This window comes from Schistocerca gregaria, chromosome 7 (genome assembly GCF_023897955.1).
Source record: "Schistocerca gregaria isolate iqSchGreg1 chromosome 7, iqSchGreg1.2, whole genome shotgun sequence".
In the NCBI taxonomy this organism is placed as follows: domain Eukaryota; kingdom Metazoa; phylum Arthropoda; class Insecta; order Orthoptera; family Acrididae; genus Schistocerca; species Schistocerca gregaria.
The window spans coordinates 131,360,465-131,386,531 of NC_064926.1; the positions used below are offsets into that span (position 1 = coordinate 131,360,465).

The 26,067-nt window shown below is 37.8% G+C and overlaps 1 long non-coding RNA gene across 1 annotated transcript in view; it reads left to right on the forward strand.

Annotated features, from left to right (window-relative positions):
- Positions 1 to 6,732: 6,732 nt before the first annotated feature.
- LOC126281639 (uncharacterized) overlaps positions 6,733 to 26,067 on the forward strand; it is a 39,601-nt gene continuing 20,266 nt past the window's right edge. The window contains exon 1 of the long non-coding RNA XR_007551293.1: positions 6,733 to 6,890. This is a non-coding gene — a long non-coding RNA (uncharacterized LOC126281639). The remainder of the gene's footprint in view (positions 6,891 to 26,067) is intronic.

Here is a 26,067-nt window from a genome sequence, read left to right on the forward strand (position 1 = left end):
GGAATACCAGCAAAAGTCCTTAAATTTGTGTATAAAATAATAGGATACCCACTATCTAAAATAATAAACCAATCCTTTGAACAAGGAAACTTCCCAGAGGTGCTGAAGTATGCAGAAGTAAAACCATTGCTCAAAAAAGGGTCAAGAGAGGATATGGGGCATTATCGTCCCATCTCCCTCCTTCCAGCCTTATCAAAAATCTTTCAAAATGCTGCTGCTATGCACATTCGAAATTGTATGGAGAAATATGGTATTATTATGGAAAACCAGTTTGGTTTCCAGCATGGCAAAAGTACTACTGATGCAATTAACAAGTTTATTGACAAGATCAGCTCATCATTAGACAACCATAATAAAGTTGCAGGAATCTTTTTTGATCTCACAAAAGCCTTTGACTCTGAAAATCATGCACTGCTCATCTCTAAGCTTGACATGTATGAGATCAAGGGTAATGTTCTAAATTGGCTTACTTCATACTTATCAAATAGTAAACAAAGAGTGATTGCCTCATCAAGTGCAGCAAATTACTATTGAAAATGGAAAACAGTAGCCCAAGGTGTCCCTCGAGGCTCGATTTTACGACCTAAGTTGTTTTTGTTCTATGTTAATGATTTACCGAACAATATAAATGCTCCACCGATTTTATTTGCAGATGACACATCTGTATTAATTGAAAACCAGGAGCCAGAAAACATCCCTCTTTACATAATAAACACAATGAACAAACTAGAAACATGGTTCCAACTGAATGGATTAAGACTGAACATCCCCAAAACCCACACGGTCTAGTTCAGAACAAAACAGTCAAAACCCCCGAGAAATTAAAATAACTCATAAAAATCAGGATGTAGAAGAAGTAGATTCTGTGAAGTTAGGGTTAAACCTAGATAAAAATTTAAATTGGAATAAACAAGTTGACTACCTGATAAACAAATTATGTAGCTTTGCACTTGCTATGCAAATATTGGCTGGTGCAATAGACATGAATACAAGGAAAATGGCATACCACAGCTACTTTCAATCAGTTGTAAGGTATGGTATTATTTTTTGGGGAAATTCAAGCAACATATTGCACATACTAAAGTTACAGAAAAGAATAATAAGGAACATGTGTACTGCCCATCCAAGGACATCATGTCGACCACTATTTGAAAAACAACAGTTATTAACAGTTCGATCCTTATACATCTATGATATTATCATCTTTTCACATAGCAATTTAGAGTTATTCGAGAAAAACTGTTTCAATCTTGCGTATAACACGAGAAACAAAGACAATTTTATGCTTCCCACTCATCGCTTAAACCAATATACTCAGTCTCCTCAGTATATGGCAATGGAAATCCATAACAACCTAAAAGGAAAAAATGTTCTGAGTATGAACCTAGAGACACTGAAAATAAACCTATATGATATACTTGTCAAACGCTGCTACTACACTGTTGAGGAGTTCATGAAGGATGAACTGAACATTTGAGCAGGATAAATTTACATATAGTCTTGGGTGTAAATGTAGCTGTCCTCCACAAAAGGGAGGAAAGAAAAATAAAAGTTTACATTAATGTTAAAATTCTTTGTACCAATTAGGCCTAAGTTGTGTTATCTATTTTTTTGATATGTCTCCTGTACACTAATAATATGATTAGAAATTGTATGTTATGAGACAAATAAAACACTATTCACTATAGATGTCTTTTCTCGCATAAATTGGCAATCATCTGATTAAAATATGTACTAACCCTTCTTGTTCCATTGGCTTATCTAAATATTTTTTTCATGTCAAATGCCAATTGAAATATTTCCTCATAGTACCCCAAGTATTACTATAATATTTTGGGTCTAATAGATCTGATATTAACTTTTCTTGAACACTGGCAGACCAGTATTTCTCTTTAAATTTCTTTTGGAAGTCACCCCAAGAAAAAAAATACTCGGTATTTACTGTTCCCCATTCTGAGGTTTCCCCTAGAAGGTACCCTAAAGCAAATTTGATTTTCTTGAAATCTTCCCAATTTTTTTGTGAAGCTTGGTTAAATCCTTTTAGGAAATGGGTCGGATATATATCTGTGTCTGGCTTATATTTAGGAAATTGTCTAGATAGATCTGAATTAGCTCCCCATTGCAAATCAGTCACCGCTTCACAGTTAATACAACATTAGGTGAAGGTACCCTTTTTCTACTTTATCTTGGATAAACTTAATTTCTCTCCACAGGTTGTCCATACCCTTCCTGGTATCATTGAGTTCAGAATACAGAATAAGCCATACGTTTCCAGATGTTATTCTCTTGGTAACCTTTTGATCTATAATTTCTCCAAATTGTTTCTCCAAACTAATTACCTTTACAATATCAGAGTTAGCTATTTCCTCTTTGAAAATTCTTTTTTCATTATTTACCTGTGTATTGACACCTGTAATTTGCGATTGAATGACTGGCATTATTCATTCTGCTTCTCTTCACTCTCTTTCAAAATATTCCACCCCTGCCTTACATCATTATACTTAATATTGTAAACGTTTTCAAAACATCCTAACTTCTCTTTAAGTTCGTATTCTAGATTATTACATTTGTTCTCAATGTTAAGCTCTAACCTTTTCTATAAATCTTGAAAAGTGTCATTCTGTTCCTGACTAAGGTCAGTGAACATATGATTTATATGAGTGGTCAAAGAATTTGTCAATTCGTTCTTTAAATCTACTTTCAAATTCTCTACTTCATTACTTATAGTGTCGAACTCAGTCTTCAAAGCTCCCATGCCTTCGCATAGATTACTAAATTCTTTGCTTAGAGAGTTGGCTTTCGCATTTAACAAACCTAAATTTGTTGTCTGAGTATTTAGAGTTTCACTATGAGCATTTAAAGCTTCAATCTGGCTATTTAATTGAGAATTTAATGAGTTTAACTTAAGACTCTGAGCTTTGATTAAATTTATCAACTCTTCCCAGTCAGGCACGTCTTTGCTAATTTTCATGGCCATAGCTGGGTCTTGAGTTTCCCCAACCTGTTGTATATCTTCCATACTTCTATATGCCTTAGCTCTTTTAAGCATTTTAAACCAACTTTAAATATGACAATTAGACAATAAAAGTTCACTCAACAGTTTCTTGTACAACTTCATACTAAAGTAATCAAGTTTTGTTTCACACTCACCTGGTGTAGAATTTGTGTTGCTTAGGTGAACAGATGTGGAGTCAGGTCAGCGCAGGTAAACAGCAGCTCGTGCCAGCGGTGTCAGATATATGTTGGTTTCTGCACAAGCATCCCCACCATGTGTGTGAGAGCTGTATACTCTTCACTGGATCTTCTTGGTTGAAACGTTCTATGCGTATTTCTTCTTTGACAAATACGCCGAAATCTTCTTTGCTGTTTTATCGTTGTGAATTTTTCATTTCTTCACCGTTTTTCCATCAAAAATTTGCTCGATTGGATACTTGAACATATTCCAATTTCTAGAAGTAATTCCCATGTCTTATTATATTTGGTTGCTATGGCAACATGTGACAGCTTCTCCTCTCGTTTTTGCCTTAAAATCCCTGTTTTCTCGGTTATTTCACACGTTCTAACATTCTAACGACTTAAAGTGTGAGTGTGAATCTGGGTTATACACGTTTATTTCCCCAAACCACCTTCCACTTCTTTACGACGTGACTTACTTGGAACTTGCAGCTACTCTTCTTTACTGGCTAGCCAGCTGCTGGAAACCCTGTTGAGATTAGATTAGGTTCAGGAATTTTTAGACTCTTTCTACTTATCAAATAAGTAGACATTCAAACTTTACTTTTCGTCAGTTAACAATGTATTTGACCTTCATGCACAATAAAAATCTCACTTTCCACATAAATATATAACTTCCTGTAAGTCTCTCGTACAGTCGAACGTCAGAATCAAAGTGAGTTACAGTTAAAAGAAAGTTGGCTTGGATACCATAACTTTTCTTAACATGAATCAGAAAATAAGTCTTGCCTACAGCAAGTTTATGTCAAGAGTTTTCAAGAGTTCTTTTCAACTGTCTTTGTTTCAATAACAATAGTCAATGATACAATAAGCACCGAGCTGCTTATAAACTCCATGGTTACTCCTAACATACTCACTAAAACATCTGTGGATTGCCCGACAGGTACACTCTGCACCAGATATCTGAAAGCATGGATGACATCACAGCGGGGACTCCTGCGGAGCTCAGAGCAAGCGTAAGCACGCTGAGCTGAGAACAACGATTGCGCTAGGCTGACCAGAAGTCTCGGCTTTCACATAAATGTCCCGGTGTTACGAGATATTCACTCTGGACACGTAATTGTCCCAGTTTTAACTGAGAAACAAAATGCGTGCAGTAACATTTCTTACTTAATTAAAAATCATGAGAATTAAATTCCCTAGTAGTAGGACATTAGAGAAATGTATTTCACAGTATCTACTGTATGAATAATAAAATATCTTCTTTCTAACGCCTAACGGCTAAACTCCATACATTCATTCTTCTGATAAATACTACTAAGGTAAATCTTAGGATAAAATATCTACTTTGTGTCTTATTACAGATCAGTAATTTATACATTTTCCATTCCAATTCACAAATTGAAGATACACTCTTGTTTTGAGTTCTTCAAGTGTAGCATCATCATGGGCCTATTATCAGCTTCAAAATATCACGGTACCTGACACGAAAAATAAGAGTAAGATGTAACTGTAGTAATGAAGTTAAGTATAAACAAAAGTGTCCTGGTTTTTTCTCTTTGAAATCTGATCAGCTTAGAATGCGAGCACTTACCTTCAGTCATCATCAGGTAGCACAGCTAATCCTTCCAGTTCTCCACCATCTTCAGAACTAGAATCACAGTAATGAGTTCCGCTATCACAGGTGAATCTGCACCATCTAAATCTATGATGATTATTTTATCAATTTAATTGTCGATAAATATTTCTTTCTGCATGTATTCCCGCTCAATTTTTTAACGTGTTCTCACAATGGAATCCAGTCTTCTTTACTGATGGATTTAAATTTCTCCTCACACAATTTTTTTTTACAAACGTTACATTGCAAAGAACGTTCCTAGAAACTACCCAACCTTTTCCAATCGACCAAATATTTCTATTGGATTTAATTCTGGGTGGTAAGGAGGAAGGCGTAAAGCAACATGACCAGCAATTTCAAGGATTTTATGGACGGAATACTCGACGGTCGTTGTCTTGGTCCTTCGAACGAGCTCGTAGAGAACGGGCTTCAACATGTCATCGAAGAATGGGAGACATTCCTTTGTTGGCCACTTTCTGATATCGTCTTTAGTTGAGTGAGTGTTGGAGCTTTGTTTATTTTAAGATTGTGATATGGCGCATTGTCGACAACTATTGCAGAGTTAGATTTTGGATTTTGTTGGTTCATTTGGTTGTGGTAATCTCCCGTTGCTTGATTTGACTTTCACATAAAAAGCGCATGAGGAATAAAGCCGTGTTCGCCACCTGGATGAGTTATTACTTGGCGTTGTCACTTTGATACCGGTTTGAGGAGACCATGAGCAATATTATCACTCCATGATTTTCCAGTTACATGTGACGATAAAATAAAAGTTTCGTCAATGTAAACAATGTCTTTGTTTTCTTCCCTACATTGTTTTATTTGCAAAAATACGATATTCTTTTTTCTCTAATATCACTTCTCTCTAACAGTATCAGCCTACTTGATTTTGCTTTTTTCTAGCGGAAACCGAATTTCTTTAGCAGCCACCTTACACTAGTGTTGCTGCCTTGAAAGTCTACTGCTTTTTTCAGCCAGATAAAAGTTGTAAACAATTCTCCTAACAACGGCCTCATCAAAACGGTCAACATCTACATCTACATGACTACTCTGCAATTCACATTTAAGTGCTTGGCAGAGGGTTCATCGAACCACAATCATACTATCTCTGTACTATTCCACTCCCGAACAGCGAGCGGGAAAAACGAACACCTAAACCTTTCTGTTCGAGCTCTGATTTCTCTTATTTTATTTTGATGATCATTCCTACCTATGTAGGTTGGGCTCAACAAAATATTTTCGCATTCGGAAGAGAAAGTTGGTGACTGAAATTTCGTAAAAAGGTCTCGCCGCGACGAAAAACGTCTATGCTGTAATGACTTCCATCCCAACTCGTGTATCATATCTGCCACACTCTCTCCCCTATAACGCGATAATACAAAACGAGCTGCCCTTCTTTGCACCCTCTCGATGTCCTCCGTCAATCCCACCTGGTAACATCTATAATTCTTTTATGTTTACGTTTTTAATCTGGAGTTTCAAATTTCCTTTTCCCGCGATATTCCGATAGCTTGCCTTCCCTTTTAATTTTCTGTGTAGTGCTACACGAAACGCCTGTGGCCACTTCAGCTCACAGCTGAGCTTGCACTCCCGGAATGTTCATCCCCTGAGAGGACTCGGCCTCATTAAAACGTTATGTATACTCTCCCTTTACTGACTATTCAGTTTTATGCCTTTTATTTTTCAAGTACTAATAGACGTCATATTCAGTATGAAGACATTGCGCACTGGTAATACAAATGCTGAAAAAGAACACAGAAGTGGAACTTGTACTATACTCACAACAGACACACGTGGCACACTGAGGGCAGCTGAATGTATTTGGGCAGAGCTGCTCACTTCTGTGCATGCGCAGTGCCTATCCGCCTGTTTCAGAGTAACGGGCACGAAGCTCTCAGATACATGGCGCGGACTGTACTTGTCCGTGCCGTTCCCTCACACACAAACATGTGACGCGCAGCAGGTAGGAATCTACCATCTCACACTCACATCCAGAATATCGTGTGTTCGAGACGGTAGAAGGCTGAGTGGTCCTAGAATTTACTCAGAAATTCTCGAATCACCACAATGCCCTAGCAATCATCCACAGAGCATGAAGGTAACTAACAATATTGCTACTCCTCATTCTGCTGAATAAATTCCTTATTTAATTTAGGTGCACTGGCCAAGAATGTAATTCTGTAAGACAGCTAGGTGAGAAAGTACTGTACTCAAAATAAGTGAACACAAATTTAAACTTCATCTTTAGGTCAGCACAGTGTGAGATGTTTCTTAGGGCATAAGACACTGTAGTGAGCTTCTTGATTAGGGACTCCATTTTAAGCTGGACACCAATGAATTTTTAAACACTGTGTTCCATTCAGTGTGAGACTATTAATGAGTACTGCTGATACTAACAGATTATTATTGTTTGTGTGATACACATCACAGGGATCACGAGTCTGTCAGGTACATCACTTCCAGGTACAAATAGTTTAACGACAAGGGATGCAGTCTTTGATATCATGACAATGACATGTCTGCAACTAGAAATTGTAACAAGTAACAAATGTCCTCCAGAAAAATAAAAAGAGGGATTAACTATTCACGTTATTACAAATTAATATTTGGTCTATTATAAACAAATTATTAGAATCATGACAGTTTTGTAGTAGCAGTGTGTCTCTGAACATTAGTTAATGGAAAATAAAGTAGGGGTGAATAGGGTAGAACCAAGTATGCAGGTCAAACTGGGAACCAACAGTCCTCTGAGACTAGCGTCGCCATTGGTCTGAAAGTGCTCGGAACTAGCATCAGCCACCCTTTTGACGAGTTGTAGATACTGTCATTAGCAGGTGCCTGTCCCTTTTCTCTCTAGGCTTTTTCAACGTTTTTCTGTTGCAATTTGGTATGATGTTTCCACTTGAGTTCAAAGAAAAACATTGCCTGATAAAACATTAGTAAATAATTATTTTGAACGAGCGGGATTTTCACTGCATTTCAGTGCTTGTATGCTGCACATAATGTGAATGAAAAATTTCCAACACCACTTTCTTTGCTCAGTTTTGCACTGTAGGGTGAAACTGGGTGCACCAGATAGGGCATAACTGGCCAACCAGGTTTGACCTGTACTTAAGGGAGGAAAAAAAAAAAACTGCAAGACAAAGCATCACAAGGGAAAGTATCAAAGTTAGGTTCAAGATAATGCCACTCAAGCCAGTGATTACCAAGATAAAGTTTCTCGATCTTCTACAGCTGAAAAATTTCGCGAATCTGAAAATGGATTGATAGCTGTTCCTGGGATTTCTGATATGACATCGTGCATGTTGGTTGCAATTTCTGGGACTACTGGCATGTCATCTTCATTCTCTGTGTTACATAAGCTTCTAAAGTCTTCCCAAAGGTTGTTGTTGTAGAAGGTGCAAAGAAAATCACCATTAGGAGAAACAGCGAAACAGTAATACTGATCCCTTTGTGCAAGAATGAGTTGCAAGCAGAAGAGAGAGAAAAAGAAAAATTCAAAATAAAACTTTGATGGTGAAGAACCTAAAGGGCTAAGACATAAAGAAAGTGAAGAAGCAGAAAAAGACAGGTGGTAAGAGAAGACTGGCTAAAAATAAATTGAAGGAACAAAATTTGTAGATTATGTCAGGTGGGGTTGGGCAGGTTGGGGGGGAGGGGCAATTGGGGCTTGGAGATAGGAGGGGGGGGGGGGAACTGACAAAGCATGCATATTTTGTAATGGGCTGTGTTCAAGAATCATTATTGAAGGAATGTATTCAGACTCATTGTTGAAGGAAGGATGGATCCACTGTGTGTCTGGTCATTGCGAGGCTCATGAGCACACCTACTTTATCTGTGATTTCTGCCTTTAATAATGTTGAACTTAGCTTGCATTAACACAAGTAAAACCCACTCTCTTTAAAGAATCAAAGTCCAATGCAGAAAACAGCATAAACGTATAATTATAATTACTTTACAAGTCAGTTAATGTGTTAAATATTTGGTGTGAAGCATTTAAGAGAGAAAAAAATGTAATAGGTTTGAAATTAGGTTTAAAGCTTGTTGGAAGCCACTAAGTACTCTAATTATCAAACTCTGGATCAGTATAGTCTGAGTAATTTGCACACAAGTTTAAGCTGAGTCTAGTTTTTCAGGCATCTCAGTGTTCATGATGTTACATCTCTGGAAACTATGAGTTTTAAAGTGATATAGTTTTGGAAGCACATTTATTGGTATATGTGGGTACTGTTCACAAAATGCTGTTGCAACCAGTTACCATGAGATAATATGCTACAGCACACTGTAAATATTGCACTAAAATTATGCCATTTATCTTTGAATTCATGTTAGTATGCAAATATATTGGATGAAAACATGTTTTGTAGCACTGACCACTAGTCCAGAGTGCTGAAACAATGATCACCAACGCTACAATCAACTTGGAGATGGGGTGCAGTTGTCTGTTTTCAACTGTGTAGGCTCTGATATGATGTCATCCCTTGTGTTACTATGGATGCTATGTTGCTCACAGCACTAAGACGGTATTTTGCCTCTGTAAAGCATTGTGCAAGCATAGATTATGAGACATTTTTTAGAAGCATTTGAGGAAATGGTGCCGTGGCTCATTCGTCGAGTACATTGACTGGGGATTAGGCAGCTCACATTCCTGCAGCTACCATCTTCTTATTTATTCATTTTATTTTATTCCTCACAATATCAATTAATTGTGCAATTTAAATATATTTAAAAAGTTCAGTTTATATACATAAAATTATATATACAGACACACACAATTTAGTTATGATTACTGCCTTTCTAAGTCAAAAGACTATGCCAGCACATTGTAACACATTGATTAAGTTTTGCATAAATTGTCAGTGTTCTGAATAGAGTTGGTAGTAAAAAAGTAATAACTTTAAACACATACCTAACACTGAAGCATGAACAGCAAAACATAACAAGTGGTAAACTTTTTTTCCTTCATTTTAATGGACTGTCAGTGAGAAAAAGTTGTATAAACATTTGAAATTGTTTGTTAATTATGTTGGAAGATGGTAAGTGTTCTCATTCTGAAATATTGCATGAGTGTAGTGTGGGTATTTGTGTGACGGGAGTTTTGCTACCTCAAGCCATACCCACAGTTTCTAACTGTAATACTTATCTTACTGTGTTGAACATGTAACGAAAGATTATATCTCTTAATGAGTAGCTAATAACAGCTTTTTTAAATTCATGCAATTATTATATGAAATACTGAAAATGAAAGTTTTGTTGTCCTTGGAAGCCATTAGATCAGCAACTGAGACTAGGTTACCGTGCCCTGGGTTAGTTGCTTAGCAATAAAGATTTTGAAAACTTGAAGTTATTAGCTATAAACAGTCTTGGTAACTAAAACAGATTTATATCATCTCTTGATAGTATATTTAAGGGTTTCTGTATCAAGGCATATGTCTTTCACAATAGAACAAAAAATTTTCCTTGTTTTCAGGTTTCTCCTATTCTTTTAAATGCATACCTAATTTTACCACATTAGTAGGGCAAAACTGGGTATACAGTAGCTACTGAGGTTAGTATGTTTTATGCTGAAATGGTTTATTTTATACTGAAAATGGACTACTATATGCTGTTGAATATGAGAGAGATCTGAATAATCTTATTTGCGAACTTACTGGTGATTGAAATTAATGAATTCAAAGTTAAGGTATCTTGTTTGCCCCACTTTCCTATAGATATTTTTGTCACTCTTAGATATTGTTGTATTGGCAGAAGAACCAACACCGAGTTATGAGAGGAGGCCGAAATGCATGCATCTTAGCTCACGCAGGCTGGCGTGAGGAGGGAAGAACTATACTGACGTGAGGTCTGGAACATGACAAGGAATGAGTATTCAGAAAGCGGACGTAATTAGTTTGATACTTAACTTTAATCCATTAATGGTGAACGTCACTCTTGACAGCACATGATTCACAATATTATCTGTTCAGAATACATTCTTCAAGATATTACTTCTAGTAACTGAATATGGCACCTTGCTAGGTCGTAACAAATGATGTAGCTGATGGCTATGCTAAACTGTCATCTCTGCAAATGAGAACGTATGTAGACAGTGAACCATCGCTAGCAAAGTCGGTTGTACAACCAGGGCGAGTGCTAGGGAGTCACTCTAGACTAGACCTGCCGTGTGGCGACGCTCAGTCTGCAATCACTGATAGTGGCGACATGCAGGTCCGACGTATACTAACGGACCGCGGCTGATTTAAAGGCTACCACCTAGCAAGTGTGGTGTCTGGTGGTGACACCACAGATATGTCACTGAAGAACATGATGTGTAGAAAATATACAAAAAGTGGTGAGAGTGGAATTGTTATCAGAGATAACTATTGTTGTGAACTTAAGTCCAAAGACTGATTTGATGCAGCTCTCCATACTACTGTATCATGTGCAAGCTTCTTCATTTCCGAGTAACTAATACAACCTACATCCTTCTGAATCCGCTTACTGTATTCATCACTTGGTTTCCCTCTATGATTTTTATCCTCCACACTTCCCTTCAGTGCTAAATTGGTGATCCCTTGACGCCTCAGAATGTGTTCTACCAACCAATACCTTCTTCTAGTCAAGTTTTTCCACAGATTCCTCCTCTCACCAATTCTACAATACCTGATCTACACATCTAACCTTCAGATTCCTTTGTGGCACCATATTTCAAAGGCTTCTATTCTTTTCTTGTTCAAACTTTTTATAGTCCATGTTTTGCTTCCATACAATGCTACACACCAAACAAATACTTTCAGAAATGACTTCCTGGCACTTCAGTTTATACACGATGTTAACAAACTTATCTTCTTTAGAAATGCTTTCCTTGCCATTGCCTGTCTACATTTTGTATCCTCTTTACTTTGACCGTCATCAGTTATTTTGCTACTCAAATAGCAAACCTCATTGACCACTTTAGGTGTCTCATTTCCTAATCTAATTCTGTCAGTATCACCTGATTTAATTTGACTACATTGCATTTTCTTCATTTTGCTTTTGTTGATGTTCATCTTAAATCCTCCTTTCAAGACACTGTCCATTCCGTTCAGCTGTCCTTCCAAGTCCTTTGCTGTCTCTAATATAATTACAACATCAACAGCAGTCCTCAGAGGTTTTATCTATTCTCCCTGGATTTTAATTCCTATTCCAAATTTTCTCTTTTTTCCTTGACTGCTTGCTCAATTTACAGATTGAATAACATTTAGGATAGGTTACAATTTTGCCTCACTCCCTTCTCAACCACTGCTCCCTTTTGTGCCCCTCAACCCTTATAACTGCCATTTGGTTTCTGTACAGGTTGTAAATAGCCTTTTGCTCCCTGTATTTTACCCCTGCAGCTTCTGAATTTGGAAGAGAGTATTCCAGTCAGCATTGCTAAAAGCTTTCTCTAAGTCTAAAAATGTTATAAACGTGGGTTTTGCTTTCCTTAACCTATCTTCTATGAGAAGTCATAGGGTCAGCATTGCCTCATGTACTCCTTCATTTCTCTGGAATACAGACTGATCTTCCCTGACGTCAGCTTCTACCAGTTTTTCCATTTGTGTGTAAAGAATTTGTCTTAGTATTTTGCAACTGTGACTTATTAAACTGGTAGTTTGGAAGTTTTCACACCTGTCAGCACCTCTTTTCTTTGGAATCAGAATAATTATATTCTTCTTTAAGTGTGTGGTTATTTCACCACCTCATACAGCTTGCTCACCAGATGGAAGAGTTTCGTCCTGGCTGGCTGTCCTAAGACTATCAGTACCTCTAAAAGAATGTTGCCACTTCTGTGGTCTTGTTTTGAATTAGATCTTTCAGTGCTCTGTCAAATTCTTCATGCAATAACTAATGCCATTTTCCATTTCCATAATATTGTCCTCAAGTGCATTTCCCTTGTATAATCCCTCTACATATTCCTTCCACCTTTCTTTTTTCCCTTCTTTGCTTGGGACTGGTTTTCCATCTGACCTCCTGATATTCATGCACGTGGATCTCTTTTCTCTAAAGGTCTCTTTCGTTTTCCTGTAGGCTGCATCTATCTTACCCCTAATGATATATGCGTCTACATCCTTACATTTGTCCTCTAGCCATTCCTGCATATCCATTTTTCTCTTTCTGTCGATCTCATTTTGAGGTGTTTATATTCCTTTTTGGCTGCTGGATTTGCATATCATCTTCTTCCATCAATTAAATTCAATATCTCTTGTCTTACCCAAGGATTTGTACTAGCCCTCATCTTTTAATCTACTTGATCCTCTGCTGTGTTCTATTTCATCTTTCAAAGCTACCCTTTCTTCTTCTACTGTATTTCTTTCTGCTGTTTTTGTCAATTGATACTCGTTGCTCCATTTCAAACTCTGTACAATCTCTGGTTAATTCAGTTTATCCAAGTCCCATCTCCCCAAAACTCCTATCTTTTTGTAGTTTCTTCAGTTTTAGTCTACAGTTCATAACCAATAAATTATGATCAGATCCACATGTGTCCCTAGAAATGTCTTACAATTCAAAACCTGCTTCCTAAATCTTTATCTTACCATTATATAATCAGTCTGCAACCTTCTGGTGTCTCCAGGTCTTTTCCATGTATACAACCTTCTTCACTATAATTAAGCCAGATGTTAGCTATGATTAAGTTATGCTGTGTACAAAATTCTACAATGCGGCTTCCATTCCTTACCCCCAGTGCATATTCACCTACTATTTCTCCATCTCTTCCTTCTCCTACTGCTGAATTCTAGTTCTCCATGACCATTATATTTTCATCTACCTTAACTACCTGAATAATTTCTTTTATGTCATCATACATTTCTTCAATTTCTTCATTATCTGTGGATCTAGTTGGCATATAAACTTGTATTACTGTGATTGGCATGGGCTTTGTGTCTATCTCGGCTACAATAATGCGTTCACTATGATGTTCATAGAAGTTTATACAAATTCCTATTTTTTTTAGTCACTATTAAACCTATTCCTGTATTATCCATATTTGATTTTGTATTTACAACCCTGTGTTCACTTGACCAGAAATCCTGTTTCTTCTGCCACCCACTATGTCTAGCTTCAACCTATCCACTTCCCTTTCTAAATTTTCTAACCTACCTGTCCAATTAAGGGATCTGATATTCCACATTCAAATCCACAGAATGCCAGTTTTGCTTCTCCTGATAATGACGTCCTCCTGAGTAGTCTCTGCTCGGGTTCCAATTGGGGGAGAGTTTTACCTCCACAATATTTTACTGAAGAGGATGTCTCTATCATTTAACCATACAGTAGAGCTGCATGACCTCAGGAAAAATTACAGCTGTAGTTTCCCCCTTGCTTGCAGCTGTTCATAGTATCAGCACAGCAGGGTCATTTTGGTTGATGATACAAGGCCAGTTCAGCCAATCATCCAGACTGGTGAACCTGCAACTACTGACAAGGCTGCTGCCTCTCTTCAGGAATGACATGTTTGTGTGGGCTTTTAACAGATACCCCTCAATTGTAGTTGCACCTATGGTACGGCTATCTGTATTGCTAAGGCAAGCAAGCCTTCCCACCAACAGCAAGGTCATGGTTCATGGGGGAGGGGGTAGGGGAGGGGCAAAGTTAATTAGATATTTACAATGATGTAGCACATGGGCATAGATGGGATTTGATTTTGGGTGGAGGGCATTCCAACAAATGGACATTGTAATAAAGAGGACTAGTAATAGAGCACAAAAATAAAACTTGATCAGAATGGAACCACATGTGACTAAAATAATTTTCCAAATTGGACTAGTTTTCAGGTTACACAAAACACACTAGGCTATATAAAATTTGTCCATCACTTTGCACAAAAGGACACATTTGTAATTATGCACATATTTACTCACCTTTACTCTTCCATATAGACATCCAATTACTGTATATTGTACAACAGAACAGTGGACTGGGGCATAACACGGCATGCCTGTATTTCTCTGTAACTTTTACTTTTATATATTGTTGTACACACATATTAGTTATTGGAAGTATTTGTGTGTGCTGCATGTTGCGTGACATCATTCATGCATGCAGTTGCTACTTTAGGTGTATTAATTTTGCTATGCACAGCATTTTGTTCTTCTTCTTCTTCTTCTTCTTCTTCTTCTTCTTCCTCTTCTTCCTTTTTCTACATTATTGTCTGTGTTGTAGATTTCTATTAAATCTGTTGCTGAAGTAAAATTGGACTGAGTCAACAGAAAGTCATTGTAGTTCAATGTAGTTATCTGGACTACATGAAACATTTTGCAGTTGAATTAATTCAGCAATTGCTGTTGCATTTCTTTGAGTTTCGAAGAGTACAGTAGCATCTTGTTCGTCACCTTCAAACCAAAGTTTGTTGAAGAGCTTGGTGGCAATTTTGGGCTTTATTTCCCATACTCCCAAGCCAGTCCAATACAATTTACTGCATCCATGAAAGAAACTGACCTTTCAAGAGCAAATGCACTTTTGATTTCTTCAACACTAATAATAAGACACTGCATCAATAATCATCAATAATGGGATCTGGATGTGTAAATAACCCTCGGGTCCATGGGTTGTGTGAGGCTGGTTGTACCTGGCAAGAATCAATCCAATTTTATATTTAATAACTTCACTTTCTAGTGGCGGATTGCATTGTCTAGGAAAAGGAGAACTTGGTGATTTCTTTTTTAGGATTCCTCGCATCAGTCTGTATAAATGGAATCGTTACAGGATCGATTTGTTGTCTGTTTTTCTGTGTGTCAGACTGCTAAGAGCCCTTTATCTCAGGAACGAGTAGATGTATCAAGTTCAAATTTATGTAACTTATTAAGGTCTATGATCCCTTGGTGGTGGCAAACTTTTTAGCTTCTAAGTCAATTCAACTAAAAAATGACCATTTATGTCACACAGTTTGATGCTCAGAAACACTTTCATCAAAACCTATAGGGTACTTCCCACTGACGTAGAATTGTGAACTTTGGCAAGAATCAAAATTTCATAGTGCAAGTAAAGGGCAAAATTGTTAATTTGTAATTACATCACATGAAAAAAATTTTCTTTTGGAATTTGTTGTCTAACTCCAAACATGAAAATAAAGCATTCTTGAAAGTTTTGGAATCCTTGAGACCAATATATTGCCAACATCAATGCCCATAACAGGCAAAAATTGTAAAGATCCATGATTCCTGGAATAGATAAACTTTATATGTCCATAATTAGTTTCATATGGTATTTTCAGTGCCTGAGCCCTACTTGCACATGGTCAATTTTTTTTCTTTTCTTCTTTTTTTTCTTTTCTTTTTTTTCCACTGAAAGAGCCCAGACCCTGTCAGTCGTATTTAACAATTTATTTCATTTGATTTCGACTTGTTTGTAATAAAATCGTAAGTGTAGAGGTAAGTGAAGTATGTTAGTAGTAACAATATTTGAAGTAGCTCGCTTTAATTGTGCATTTCTTGAACTTGTTTTAAGCATCAAATGTTAGCAGTTAAACACTGTTATAGTATGGTCAGAATTAAATATTCTGGGTCATGTTGTCATGGGCAACCCAGCTCTGGATGCAGACTATTTTTCCATGCTAAACTCTATTGCCTCATCTGGCAATTTGTTGTAGTATTTCCATGAATCAGATTTTTGGAAATGTATGCCATATCATAAGTTGTTTTTAATTTTTTATTTTATTTTGTATTTGTTTTTAACACAGATGGGGAGAAAAAGAGTCAGAACGACTGTAAGGGGGAAAGGTTGGACAGAACACGAAGAGAGGAACTGCAAGATTGTACGGAATACCTTTTTCTGCTTTAAGAGATAGGTTAAAACCTGTAGACTGTTCTAAAGTAAGCTGAAGAAGAAAACCTACATTTTCTAAAGGACAGGAAGATGATGTGCTTTCTTTATGAAATATCTTCGGTGGAGCTAAGAAGATTAATATGAATATAACAAGGAAAATAATATTCAGCATAATTTTAGTAAATTATTCAAAACAGCTGCAAAGGATTAGCTCACTGGGTTTTGTACTAGAAATGTGTCACTCTGCATTCGTCAGATCTCAGCTTTTATTGCGAATGAAGTTAAACTCCTTTTCTCAAAGCTCACTGCTGTCAGGAACATCCATATGATCCATGCCTCTACAATGTACAGTTTCGGTGAAATAGGGATATCAACACTTCAAAAGCTAGAAAAAATTTTAGCACCCTCTAAGCTACACAAATTAGCTCAGAAACAAGCTGGGAGCATTGGAAGAACTTTACATTGTGTTATGCTGTGATTGCCAGCAGGACATATGTACCTCCCATGTTTATTTTTCCTTAGCTTGAATGACCCCTGCCTTAAAGAGAGGAGGCCTACAAAGTTGTAGCAATAATGTTTGGATGACTGAAGATCTCTTTCCAAAGTACTGGGAGTTTTTTGCTAACTTTATGAAGGCATCTAAGAACAATACCATTCTTTTGATTTTAGACAATCACACTAGCCATGTGTTCCTAGAAACCTACAAATTTTGCAAGGGCAATGGAATAGTAGTGGTAACACTACCACCTCACTGCTATCACAGGCTACACCTTTTTCAGCAGCTTGAAGGCTTCATTTATTCAAGAATGTGTCAATTTTATGAAGTCTAACCCCCACCAGAAAATAAAAATAACACCCTATGACATTTGTCCAATCTCTAGCAAAGCTTTCATGAGGACTGCAAATAGTGAAAAGGGTATCCCTGGCTTCAGCAAGACATGAATTTTCCCTCTAAATCCTACCAAATTTAGTGACAATGACCTCATGCTTTTGCATGCAGAAGAAGATATGGCTTTCAGACCACCACTTGTTGAGGACAGCAGCACTAAAAGTGATGAAAGGAATGAGACAGTTGTGTTTTGTTCTTCAAATACAGCTACTGGAGTCCTTGATTGTGTACGGTCGCAGATACGAATCCTGCCTCAAACATGGACTGTGTGATGTCTTTAGGTTAGTTAGGTTCGAGTAGTTCTAAGTCTAGGTGACTGATGACCTCAGATGTTGAGTCACATAGTGCTTAGTGCCATTTGAACCATAATTCCATGCTCCACAGTGACAAGTAGCATATGTCCAGTTTTTCTTCAAGGCTCCCTCCTTCCCAACGAAGTGGTGTCAGTCAATCATTATGTGGTAATCAATAGTGCACTAGTGGGCAGATGATATGGGAAAGACACCGTCAATATGGGATGATGTACTGTAATATGCAAGGCAGTTGGTAGCGATACCAATTTCAGCAATTGTACTTTTATTCCGTATTTTCAATGCCAGAAAATGATAAATCAGAATGCTATCCAGTTTCTATGTCATCGCTAAATCACCACTCCACTACTTTGCAGGCACCATGTACTAGCTTCCGAATGCAGATAGACAACTGTGCAGGACATCCATTCGCCCACGTACAGCAAAGTATACCAGGCAGCGTCCTACACCGATGCAGTTAGGTTATCTACATATTTACAGCGCATTGACCATAATGCAAAAGTTACGATTACGACTGGCCATCATTCCCTGTGTGAATGGACATCACAGAATATTCTTGCATTCGTAGGATAAAGTCGAAGATTGACAAGTCCCTCCCACATTTTCCTTGACCAATCCTCCCTGCAACACCAATCTTACCCAAGGCAGCCATCGATATGCACTAGATCTCTCCAGATACTGTGTTTCGAGGAGGGCAGAACCTCTTATCAGTGTACGGTAGACAGGAGAGTGTTGCCGTGAAACAACAGACATTTAAGAAGAAACGTGTTGTTTGTGTGTGATGGAGCTCATGAAGGATGAAGTTTAAACATTTCACGTAAATCAACCGTACCATTATTCCACTGGCATGAGAGAAATGATTGTATAGCATAAGCAGACACTGCTTTGGTTACACGGTTCTCTACCTGAAAATTCTATTTTGTTAAAGCCAAAGTGTCAGCCATTCAACGCCAGGCAACGCTCTTAATACTCTAATGCAGGATATATTTATCCAACATCAGACGCACAACCACCTCACACGTTTCCTACCCCAATCACTATGGTGATAGGCTTTAAAATGATAATAGTACTTCACTCTCTACTAGTCTGGTGACCTAGGAAGGCGCTGCCTGTGTACATCCGTCGCTCGATTCGTTATAAACCAACTAGAACGAAGTCAGAAGACTGCTGTTCGGTCTCTTACGAAATTATTGGATTTTATACATCTTTTTAAGTCAGAAACATAAGTACCCTCCAATCATTGTTCCCACGTCAGTCATGCTTATCACTAGTAGTAGAGCAGTAGTATCAGTTTTGATGTTTTTGGCTATTCTCAGTTGGAAATAGAGCGAGGGAAAATCGACATTAATGTTTTCGATAGCTGATACACTGAGGTACCACCCACGTCCTGCTGCATGAAAATACACACGAAGAAGTAGCAACTTCTTTCGAACGAATAAGTTCCGTGATCGGTAGCTAGAGAAGATGTAACAGTCTTATTGCTGTTTACAGTAGCATCACCACAGCTCTGGTAGCATTCCACTTGCACAAAGAAGTCCTAATCTGATGTTAGGTAGTTTTGCTCATGTATAGGATAATACAGATATTTTCTCGTAACACTACATCTCATGAGTACACCCTCCTCACACTATAAATGACATCAGTCCACTCTCCTACAAATCACTCTCGCGGAATGAGTTAAAGTCTCATAAATGCATCGATTCTTCTCCTTAATGCTTAAGGAATAAAATTGTTTCTGAGGACCAACTGTAAGTAGGTAATATCTATATTCGACTGCATGTGTGAGAACACAGTTTGGATTGAGATTTGTATATTTTCCCTGCTTTAATAATGCGCCTCTGTGTAATACTTATATCACATTTGTTGAAGTATGTGTTACGAAAACCCACATTGTTTAGAGGCGAAGGGCAGGGTTAAATGTGAATGCAGCCAGAGCATAATTTTTAAGCTTTTCTCTGTCTTGAGTGTCTGGGTACCACCAACCCACCTCAATTCCTTGCACTTCATGGTACTTTTTCTCTGATTTTATGTATTCTCAGTAAACTTACGTAATTTTAGAAGTTTTTTCGTGATTTTACATATTTCGCCGTATTTCCCTCAATTTTACGTGTTTCCCATCAATTTGTCGTAATTGTTCCAGGTTTTCCTCGATTTTTACCAATTTGATGTCTTTTTTTCCATTTTTTGAGAGTTTTCCATGTGTATATGGTCGCATTGATTCTACACGAGGATATTTGTGTGTCATGTACACCAACTTACAAAAAAATCCTAACAATTCTCCTCTTCTCGTTAATCTACTTTTTTCCCACAAGTACGAGATGATAGTTATTGAATTATATGAAATGAAATCGCCAGAACTTGTGAACGGTTTTCGTTTGATGCTCAAACTGCACGGGTGGATATAGGCATGTGGGGAATTGGTACGCAATGTATGGTTTGGTTTAGCGATTTAGCGCACTTACATTTGGATGGGTTCGTCAATAAGCAAAATTGGCGTGTTTGGGGGACTGAGAATCCGCATTTTTCGATCGAGAAGTCTCTTCACCCTCAATGGGAGACTGTGTGGTGTGCAATGTCTAGTCATGGAATAACTGGTGCTATGTTCCTTGATGGCACAGTAACTACCGAAAGTACAAGGAGGTTTTGAAAGAGGATTTCATCCCCATTATCCAAAGTGGCCCTGATTTCGACAAGATGTAGTTCATGCAAGACGGAGCTCGACCTCATCGAAGCAGAGTGACTGCATTCTGGCTCTCCGGTAGCCGGAGCCCACTGGCATGGGTCCGGTTTGGCCACCATATTCTCCAGATCTGAACACATGCGACTGCCTTTTGTGGGGCTATGTTGAACTACATAACATCAGACTAGGACTTCTTTGTACAAGAGGAATGATACCAGAGCTGTGGTGATGTTACTGTAAACAGCAACAAGACTGTTACATCTCCTCTGGCTACCAATTGTGATGCTTACTCCCTCGAAAGAAACTGCTGCTTCTTCGTGTGCATTTTCGTGCAGCAGGGCTTAGGTGGTGCCTCAGCGTGTCAATTATCGAAAATATTCGTGTCGGTTTTTCCTCGCTCTATTTCCAAGTGAAACACAGCCAATACGTCAAAACCGATAATATTACTACTAATGGTGAGCATATTGATGTGGGAAGTGTGACTGAGTATAATTACGTTTCCAGCTTAAAAACACGTATAAAATCCATTGATTCCCTACGAGACCCAACAGCAGTCTCCTGACTGTGTTCTAGTTGATTTATAACGAGATCGAGCGGCGGATATACCAGACAACGCCTTCCTAGGACGCCAGAATAGTATAGAATGAAGTAGTATTGCCATTTTAAAGTTTACCACAATAGTGATAGGGTTAGGAACGTGCGGGGTGGTTGTATGTCTGATGATATATCCTGCATTAGAGTATTAAGAGCGTTGCATTCAGCATGACTGACACTTTGGAAACCATATTGCTTTAACAAAATAGAATTTTCAGGTGGAGAACCGTATAACCAAAGCAGTGTCTGTTTATGATCTACAATCATTTCTCTCATGCCGATACCTTCCTGGTACTTACTCCAGACCATGGAATAATGCTTCTGAATTGACAGCACGGTTGATTTACGTGAAATGTTGAAACTTCATCCTTCATGTGCTCCATTATACACAAACAACATCGCTGCAACACTCTCCTGTCTATTGCACACTAATAAATGGTGCTGCCCTCCTTGACACACAGCATCTGGAGAGATCTACTGCATTTCAGTGGGTGCTGTGGGTAAGATATGTGTTAAAGAGTGGATTGGTCAACGACAATGTGGGATGGGTCTGCCAATCTCGACTTCATCCTACGAATATGAGAATAACACTCACCCACACAGGGAAAGGTGGCCTGTCGTAATCATAAAATCCGCACTGTGGTCGATGCGCTGGAAATGTATAGGTAACCTAATTGCATCGGTATAGGACGCTGTCTGGTATACTTTGGTGTATGTGGCCAAATGGATGTACTGCACAGTCATCTTTCTGCATTTGCAATCAAGTATGCAGAACTTGCAAAGTAGAATAGGGGTGATTTAGCGACGATACAGACACTGAGAAGCAATCTGCTATGTCACTGGCTGGCACTGAAGTTATGGAACAAGTGACAAAACTGCAAAAATTGATAGCTCTATCAAATGCAGTTCATATTAGAGTACATCGTCCCTCATGAATGGAGTCTTTTCAATCCCGTCTGTCCACTGGTGCGCTGTTGACTACCACATAATGATTGACTGACACCACTTTGTTGAGATGGGGGAGCCTTGACGGAACACTGGATATCTACTACTTGTCACTGTGGAGCATGGGATTAAATGTAGAGGTCATCACCTTCAGATAGTTGTTTGGAAGCGTTCTCAATTCTGCAGACTCATCCTGTTTCCGTATGCTGTGATACCCTCCACACGTTCTTTTTTCTCACCAATAAGATTACAGTACCTCTTTTTATTTCTGCTACCTTATGCTTGATGTGAACAGCACTTTCTGACAATGGTCAACACCGGAACAGTAATCTTGCACATGACTGTAAAATGGGGGAAAGTGCTCTCTGAAATGGAACATTCAGACATCTGCTACCCTGTTGCTGTGGAAGATTAAATTAACCGTATAGGTCGTAATCATCGGATAACTATTGAAAACGCTCTACAGTGCCAAAAACTCTTCCAGTTTCCCTATTTTACGATATCTTCCACATTTTTGTCACTGAGAAACATAGCCTCTGTGTTTTATTTCTACCAATCTGTGTGTTGTGGGAGTTGCGTTGTTTAAACCATGTGATGATCAGTTTTCTGTGAGAGCCAGTGGATCGAAACATGTTCGTGTCATTTTAGTACCTGACGCAGATCTCTAAGTCATGGTAGAGAACAAAGCGAGTAGTTGTGTACGAAGCTGGAGTCGTACACGGCTTTGATATGCTGCACACGAAAAAAAGGAAATGTATTAAAGTGCTTAAGAAGGAACAATCCAGTACAGCCAATAAAACTTTATGCAGGTCTGTGCAGGCCACTTTGACGACTTGCCACCGGCCTCAATGGAGTGATACGTCTATGTGCAATATGCTCACTGTCAAAATGCAGACGATATTTGTTTTTCGATATATGAGAAGAGAGAGACGTGGTAAAATCTTATACAAAGTTCTATTAGAAGGCATAACTGGTTAAAGTTAGTATGCAGATAGTTCTCTCAAAACTTCACCAATTTTGCTCATAAAACTAATGGAAATTTGCTGTATCTCTCCTTGTGGAAACATGATATTTTTATTGTTATTGTCGTGATTGCGTGTGTAAAACTAGGTGTTACCGCAAGTCCTATGTTATATCATACTTTATAAAATCTAATTATAGCTCGTTGTGGAACCTAGAATTATAATGTTTTTTTCCCTACATGTGAGTATATTGTGTGGAACCGGCTGTGAAGATCAAATTGCTTACAAAACTATAACGCATTGCGATTCATTGTCTGCTGTATGACAAAAAGTTTACAGACAGGTCGGTAGAGGTTAGTTATGCATAAAAAATGTCAAATATAGCCACACTACCGGTATTTGATTTCGATGTACCGGGGGAGGGAGAGAGAGAGAGAGAGAGAGAGAGAGAGAGAGAGAGAGAGAGAGAGAGAGAGAGACATGATAAAACCTTGTAGAAGTTTCAATTACAAGACAGGCTCTCACGATTTGTTTCGTAAACTCCAGTGTGTGATATAGCTTAGCATTCGTAAAACGGGACCTGCCGTAGTGTACAAAACAGCAACATGCTCCTCAATTATAGCTTGTTGTCAAACATAAAATGATTGTGTTTTTCCCCACATGTGGCCAAATGGCGTGAAAGATTGTACTCCGTAATGTTTGTAGTGCACAGGTATATGACAGTTTATTTACAGATACTTATTTGAACGCGAGAGGTGCTCTCAGGTCGCGTAATTTGTCCATCAAGCTGAAAAAAGTTGCTCAACATAAATATTTTTTCTTCAGAGTTTAGATTCTAGCTTTTCCTTTATTTACATGATGGTTTCGAAATAATTAGGACATTCTGTGATTATTGGTAGTCTTCGCGGCAAAATAGAGGAACTTTTTCCCCCAATTTCATGCAGGACGGACATGTATAGGCCTCTGGAATGTTTGTTAAGGGCGCGTGTGTGAACTGATCCTTTGGCGTTTATCACTTTCACAACTGGTAGTGGCCGATTTGCTACGCTTGGAGAAGGTTGCTCTGCAATCTTTCTCAAACGATTCGATAAACAAAACAAAACAAAACAAAACAAAACAAAAAACGGAAATATTTGGTCAAATGATTAAAATTCGAAATTTTCTTACAAAGCGAGATATAAAACTAATTATTTATTTCAATGGAATAATGTAATTTTTAAGGGATTGCAACAATGTAAGAGAAGAAATTACACGTGTGTTTTTATACCGGTAGTGATTTTTCTCATTAGTTATTGACAATAAATCATTCTGTTTCAGGATTCAGTCTTAACTGCTACTGTATTACAACGTCAACTACGTGAAGTTTTGTAGACTGTGCTGTATTTTGACAAAAGAAAGGGTATCAGGACTGATGAAAATAAACCCTTCTGTAGCAATTTCGGTGGAATCTGTTAACCCATTTAGCTGATTTAGTGATTTGAAGAAAAATATAAATATTTCACCAACAGTTGCTGATGGTACGAACATGAAGTACCACAAAGCTCATCTCCTTAAGAAAGCAATTTTTGGAATAAAAAGTCGCATTGCTGTGATATTTAACTGTCGAAATGACTTCTTTCGAATAAAATACCACATTTCGGACATTTCCACAATAGAATATGCTAGAAAGGCTAACGAGGTGTCAAAAAGTTTATCTTTTTTAAGGCGTAGCTGTTTTGCGCACAAAAAGTTACATTGGTGTGTGATCCTTAATTGACAGAATGATGTTTCTCGAATCAAGTACTAAATTCAAGACATTTCGAGAACGGAAGACGCTAGGAAAGCAAATGAGGTATAAGTAGGAACTTGATTTCTGAATAATACTTGAAAATTAATTGAGGAAATTGAAAAAAAATCCATCACATGTTTTGCAAAATGATTGGTGTAAAAGTGAGAGATAAATTAAAATAGCATTTGATGAGTCGTTAAATGATGCTCGGAATCATGTAGATTACACAAAATATTTGACCGATTTCTTCAGTTTTTTTATTTTCTAGTGCAAAGTATTCCTGAAATGCGTTAAAGGTAATTCTGGATACCTTAAATCATGAAGATACTGATGATGTGAAACTAATCTCTCAACAGCTCTTTGCTGGAAGGCGAAGTCATTTAGAAGGTTTGGTTATCACATACAGAATTTTCAATGTCAGAGATCATAATAGCTCTACGATTGTAGTCTTTTGGGTCTTGTCACAGAGCTAATCTGCAGTATAATGTTACTTTCAGGTCATGCATACATCCTGGTGCTGCAATTTAACAAGTATGATTGTAGTTTTATCATAGATTTTTTCACACTGTTGTTCTAGTGACAGAGTATGTTGTACCTGAGAAAAAAGTTGGAGATTGTACGTCAATAGTTCATAAAGTTACGAAAAACATTTTTAGCTGTTTAATGAAATTTTTGTCACTCTTCGCCTTGGTGAAAACAGTGAACCAATATCCTCAAGACAGGTCAAAAACCTTTGAGGTGAAGCAGGTAGTTGCTTCACTTTGTACATCTTATCAGTTGATGACACGGCCTTGTTATTTACCAAAATCAAAAGACATAACTAAATCGTAATTGTAGGTGACATAATGTAAATACACTCCCACCTTAATTGCAGTACACCGGGCTTCATCATTATACCCAATGAATGGGGAGATGAAAAAGACATTAATTTAAAATATTATACCTTAGTTTCTAGAAATTCTTTTATTAGTTATATAACGGTGTGTATCTGTGTAATGATTACAATGCTTAATTAAGAATACACATTTAAGTCGATTAGAACGAGTCACATTTTGCCTTGCGTAGAAGTTTAGGTGACGTTTTTAGGCACGTTTATAAGTCATTTGTCTGTCTCAGAGCAAAATTTAATGATGAAACCGTCTTTAACGAGGCGTCTTGGAGCATGTTCTACCAGTTGGTTGTATCTGTTTCTTCTGTACAATAAATGTAATCAGCTTCAGGAAAGTAAAAGGGAGGTCATCAACTGGCAGTGTATAAAAGTGTCTTACAGTTGTTAGCGATGCAATAAAATCAGGGCTGTCAGTTTTTTGTTCCCAGGACCTCATAAAGCTTAATAATGGGTGGTACAGCAGTAAAGCTTATGTAT